At 38.9% G+C, this 6469-nt stretch overlaps 1 pseudogene; it reads right to left on the bottom strand.

Annotated features, from left to right (window-relative positions):
- Positions 1–307: 307 nt before the first annotated feature.
- LOC133073011 (large ribosomal subunit protein eL6-like) lies at positions 308–5708 on the bottom strand (annotated as a pseudogene).
- Positions 5709–6469: the final 761 nt, after the last annotated feature.

A 6469-nucleotide genomic window follows, 5' to 3' on the forward strand; every position in this document is an offset into this window, starting at 1 on the left:
CATCTATCAGGAAGGCTTCTCTGAACTCAAAGTGCCTGGGACCGATAATACAGAGGGGACAGCAGGGCATCTGTTTAGAGAAACAGGATGAAGCATCTTTTCCACAAGTGGTAACCATGGAAAGTCCTGTTGATTGAAAGATTTCTCACATGTTCCCTTAAACTATTAAGCTCTTAGTCACAAAGGCATTCCACCTAACTTCCTTTCCTGAGACTTCTTTCTTATTCCAGTAAAGTAAAAAATGAATGAACCTGCTGGATACTACAGTATAATGTATCAGTTATTTTATTAGGTTTTTGTAAGAAATTTAGAACACCAATTTGTGAGAATAAACTCCATTTGGGAGACAAAACGCAGAGCAGAGATAGCCCTGGAGCTGAGAAACACCTTTGTTTTGGCAGAATTTTCGAGTCCACAGCCTTCTGATTAGCCTGGAACTGCTCAGTAAACTCTTATTTCTCCTCTGTGAGGATCTTGTTTTCCTGGTGCCTGAGCTTCAGAAGTTTCTTCTTCTCTGAAGTAAGCATGGGTGAGATGCTTTGGGCTTTTCACATCACTGATGAAGGCGGTGATGACAATTTCTGGTATGTTCTATGCAGAGAAACTAGATTGAAGATCAGAGGTCCAGTCACAAGCAGCAGGTCACTCTTCAATTTCTTCAGGAAAATCACTCCCGTTGTTATAAGGATGGTCAAAATGGTCCTAAGAGTGATGCTAACTCAGAATTGTCTAACATGCTGACTGAAGAGATTTTTGTTAGATGTGGCCCAATAGCTTTCCAGGAACATCTTCAGGAGGATAATATATAGGTGTTTTGTGAAGTTTAATTACTCAAGTACCATCATTCTTGTCATTACCAACTGGAAAGAGTGCCTATGAGTTTTTTATAACTTAGGAAAGAGAGTGAGAATTTACATAATTTAAATAACATGCCTAATTCTATCATGAAATTGTATGGTATACATATAACTTTAAAGAACTTCGGTGCTGTGCTGTGCTTATCTGCTCAGTTGAATCCTGTGAAACCAGACACCTCTGAATACTAACCACTCTTTCAGATGGTGCAGGGGTGGCTGCAGGGTATGAAATTTCATATTAAAAACAACTTCAGTGAAACAAGGTAAGTCAATAGTAAAGATGAGTGTAAAGTTTTGAGAGTTGATTCATTAATATGCCGTGCTTAGTCGCTCAGTCACGTCTGATTCTTTTCGACCCCACAGACTGCAGCCCACCAGGCTCCTTCATCCCTGGGGATTCTCCAGGCAAGAATACTAGAGTGGGTCGCCATGCCCTCTTCCAGGGGATCTTCCTAACTCAGGGATAAAACCCATGTCTCCTGCCTTGCAGTCAGATTCTTTACTGTCTGCGTCACCAGGGAAGCCATCAAAGAACTTCTAGTTTGAGTTTGAAAAGAAAAAAAAAAAAGATACATGGGGCAGAAAGAAGAAAAAAACAACAACAGAACTCACTTCCCCCAAAAGCAGAGATTCCTGCTGAAAATTGCTAACCATTATTCTCATTATTCTTAATCTCATCAACTAATATTTACTTTATTTCACAGTTAACACAGTGTATTTTGGATTACACAAAATCAGCCCTGTGCATTAACAGGTAAGTTGGCAAACATTTTGTTCTTATGATGATAATGTTAACACAGGTTAAGTTTGTTGGCCAAGGTCAAATAACCAGTAAATGGCAGAATAAGACTAGCACCAATACTTCCTAACAGTTAAAATTCCACTGAGATGATAAGAACTGAGTAATAGCTGAATGACTTGTCACAAGGGGGAATTCTTTTAATTTAGTGCCACTATTATGAAATAACTGTAGCACAAGGGGAATGAAAAGCAAGGCAGAATGAGACAAACTTTTTAGAGACAGAATCCATTTCAAAAGAAAGATACAAAAATTTCCGCAGCTACTTGTACAGTACTAGTCAAAACAAATTCGCTTTTCCAACATCTCTCACTTTCATTCCTCTGCAAAGTATTGGTATGAGATGACAGAGAAACTTGAAGAAAAAGTCTTCAGTATGGACTGGTTCAATGAATGAGGGATTAAAAACCTCAAAAGAAAGAGGAAAATGTTAATAATTAAAGAATGTCAATGATTTATTGGGAATCTTTCCTCTAATCAGAGCAGCAAATGAATTGTTTAATGTATGGGTAGATAAAGGATAATTTTAGGTTGCTAAATAGTCCAGGATTGCAAATAGTCACGTTAACCCATTTCCTTGAACTCATTCCTTTATTCATTACATTTCCAGCTAACTGAATAATCATCATCCAGAGAGCTTATAAAAATAAATATTCCAGGCTTCCCTGGTGGTTCAGTGGTAAAGAATCCACCTGTCAATGTAGGAGACAGAGGTTTGACCCCTGAGCAGGAAGATCCCACAGGCCAAGGAGCAACTAAGCCCGTGGGCCACAACTATCTAGCTGGTGCTCTAGAGCCTGGGAGTCGCAACTACTGAGTCTATTTGTTCCAACTGTTAAAGCGCACAGAGCGCGCGTGCTCCAGAGCCCATGCTCTGCAACAAAATAAGAAGCCACCATAATGGGAAGGCCCCGGGTGCTGTGACAACCTAGAGGGCTGGGAGGGGGTGGGTGGTGGGAGGGAGGCTCACGAGGGAGGGGACATATGTATATCCATGGCTGATCCAAGTTGATTTATGGCAGAAACCAACACAATATGGTAACTATCCTTCAATTAAAAATAAAAAGAAAGAAAAAAGTGGAGTGAGATCCAATAATCCACATTTTTAAGTTAGCACTTGAGATAATTGTGATGTGCTGCTATATTTGGCAACCACTTGACTCCACAGTACAATACTTGTACAGAAGTTACAGGACATTTTTAAATAATTTCTTTTTGATAAAGCATTACTCAATTACTGTGACATTTCTAGGAGTTGTGGGAGTTAGAGGAACACTAAGTATCTGTCCATTTTGTGTCCCACACCCACTTCCCCACACAGACTTGATTAAACAGATTTACCCCTGTGTCTGAATTCTCTACTCATTTCCACATCCTATCTATCCTGGACACTCTCTGTTTCCATTGAAAGCCCATCAACACTGTGGCCTTACAGCTTCTGGATCTCCTCAGTATCAGCAACTTCCATCATTATTCCACTGCTCTATAGACATTTGTGTTGCCTGGAATGGAAATAAACAACCCTAAAATTGCTTTCAGCAGTTCAGTGTGAACCCCACCCTTCACAACCCTTTGAGCCTAGGGACTTAAGCCTCCAGCACTAAAGGAGTCTGTAGTCAATCTTCATGCAAAGGCTCCGAGGTCCCTAATAATAAAATGCCCAGGTTTGTACTCTGTTCTAATCTGTACTAGAATCAGTGGAAAATGGCTTTCACAGCTAGAAGCACCACACTGATATGCAAATATCTATTGGGGGTGACACTGTAAACTATTATTAATGAGGCTAGCATTTTAGGATGGAAGAAACATTATTAGAAAGCCATTATTCTGGATCCTGGCTCTCTCAGGATTCTGATTCAGTAATTCTAGAATAGGATCCAGGAATCTACATTTTTATATTGGGTTGGCCAAAAAGTTTGTTCAGGTTTTTTTCTGTACAACGTTATGGAAAAACCCAAAGGAACTTTTTTTTGCCAATCCAATACATTGTATACTGATCCCATTCAAAGAAATTTTAACCTGAAGATTTAAATGCAGATAATCTAGAGCAGATACTACAGATATAAGAAATACCTGACAGTTTGACAAATAAACAGGAGACAGTATGACAGATAGCCTGTGAATACGAGATTTCAAAAGATGTACTTACCTAGAGAGACTACAGGAAGTAAAGTGAAGGACTTGAAAGAAGACAGTTCACAACAGAAAAGGACAGAAGGGGACGAAGACTTTATGTCTTTATGTAACAAAGTTCCTCAACACTGACTTTGTTTTTGGGCAGGAGTGGCATGGAGATGGAGTTTTGGGAAACAGTCTCTCCCAACTACAGATTAGTCTCTTTCCTACACAGAGATGGACCAGGAGAGAAGGAAAGATGTCATAATATTCTCATGGAATGATACAAAGAACTCTGGCCCATATGTAAGAACTAAGAGATAAAGCAGAACTCAAACAAGATTTTCAACACAGAAGACCAAAGCTAGAAAACTTCCATGTATGCCCTTGCTATCTCTAGGTACTGAGAGAATTAGGAATGCTTTCTTGGCCCCACTGTTATTGTTCACAGTAATTCCCAGAAGTACTCTCATGTACCAAAGGGATCATATTCAGAAGTAGAAAATGATTCAGTAACTTCATTTAAAGTCTTTTCCAAAAGTCTATTCAATTCCTGGACTCTTTGTACTTGCAAAAACTGAATTTGCCTACCAGATAAAATGTTTTTTCTTAGTTCTCTAGAGTATTAGTTACCTTCCAATCAGAAGACAGAAACTACACAGTATTTGAAAGTGGGAAAATTTAGTATAAAGAAATAGCAACAGAAGACTGAAGGAACAGGGAATTGGTTAAAGGTCAGGGGGTGGGTATGTGGACTCTAAGGGATACTCAAGTGCTACTGAGGGAGAGTACTCAAGGAAAGGACAAACTTGGAGGGAAAGAATCCTTCCCCAAAGCCAGGACTCAGATCTCACTACAGAGGGTACAGCTGAATTCCACTGGCTTCTGGAAAAGTTGGCTGGGTTATTCCAACCCAAAGAGGGTAGCTGAGAAGCTACCAGCTTAGGTTGTTACTGACTTACTGGAAAGCCAGTTTGGGTTCTATCTGGACTCATAGAAAGTCACCTGGAAGTAGCAGGGCTGTGAGAAAGGGTTGCTGATGATTCACTGGGAAACAGCAGGTGAATCCATAGCACTTGCTAGCTGCCCTTATGAGTGCCATCAGACTTACTGCTGGAAACCACCTAAGATGTGGCTGGTGTGGAGGAAAGTTGGGGAGGTGCCACTTGCTGTTTGATGCTAGAAAACCACTAAAAAAAAAGTCAATTCACTCTTCAGGAGTTCAACTAAATGAGTACACCTGAACCTGGAAGAAGGCCACTCTTTCCTCTATTGTCCCCTCAACACTCTCTATTACAGCGTTCAACCAGGCCCACTTTTATCACAGAGTAGAAGAAAAAAAAGGATGAATTTGGAGCTGAGGGGCAATAAACATAACTGGCCTATGTGCCTATTAACTAAATAAAAAATTTTATTTTCTAAAGGATATTTTTCAAATATATTAATATATTTTATGGTGTGTGTATACATATATATATATCCCTGAAGAAGGGAATGGCTACCCATATTCAACATATGAGAAAATATCATTTTCTTGAGAACTAAGTAAAGAAAATATTACCTGATTCAGTAAAGGACACCTTTTGTACTTTCCTCAGTGTGTTCCAGGTTTTAATATAGCAAATACTGCACTATCAGAAAACAAGTAGCTCCTATTAGTGCCCATCTATGCCTGAGCCCCACCCAAATACAGAATATCTAGAAGTGGGATCCAGGTGTGGGTTATTTTTTTTTTTTTTTCCAAAAGCTTCCAGGTGATTATACATTGTTAAGAACAAGGACTCATTGGTTTATGCCAGAAATGTAGAAATCAACCCAACACCTTTATTTCCTCACCCACTGCCCTCTGCTAATACATCACTGAAAACCATACAGTTTATGAATCTCTCCACATTATACTCACAATACTGCTGCCTCCTAGTCCAGGTCCCCGTCATCCCTTACATGGATTAACGCAACAGTCTCCTTGTGGCCTTCGTCCTCTCTTGTCCATCTCTAAGCAATTATACTAAGAAATGGATTTTGCCTGTAGTGTCCCTGCCACTTCAGACTCTTCCTCTACTTTTTCACCTGGCTTGTTCCTATTCATCATATCAAGTTCTAGTTAAAAAAATACTTTTCTTTCTCCAGAAAACCTGCCCAAATCCTTAAACTAGATTCATTCAGCCCTGTTCCTTTATTCATTACCATAGTATCTTAAATGTTTAACTTATTGCATTATTAAAATGAGTCAAATAATAATTTATGTAATTATTTGGTTAATTTTGACTTACTAGACTTGAAGGGTAAAACTGATGAGAATAACAATGATAAATGTGGAGAAGAAAAAATAGTTCCAAACATCTGGGTCTATGCTTTTACATATAAATCATAATTAGAGCTAACAATGAACATTTAGTGTATTTAATTAGCACACTATCTACATATCCCTTTTAAGTCTCACAACAGTTTTAATAAGTGCATGTATTCCCTCATCCATCCAACAATCTGCAAAGTGCTACATGTGCAAAAATTTAGGACCACATTTCTTAAAATGTGCTAAGAGAATGTGAAACACAAGTTGACCATGTCACTTACTTAAAATGCAGATTTGGCTGCTTCGTCTTGGAACTATTTCATTAGGTTCACTGAGGATAGGGCCTGGGTATCCATGTCGTTAATAAGTTCCACAGGTAATTAGTATTCAGTTTAAGTTTAA

The sequence above is a fragment of the Dama dama genome, chromosome 18 (genome assembly GCF_033118175.1).
Source record: "Dama dama isolate Ldn47 chromosome 18, ASM3311817v1, whole genome shotgun sequence".
In the NCBI taxonomy this organism is placed as follows: Eukaryota; Metazoa; Chordata; class Mammalia; order Artiodactyla; family Cervidae; genus Dama; species Dama dama.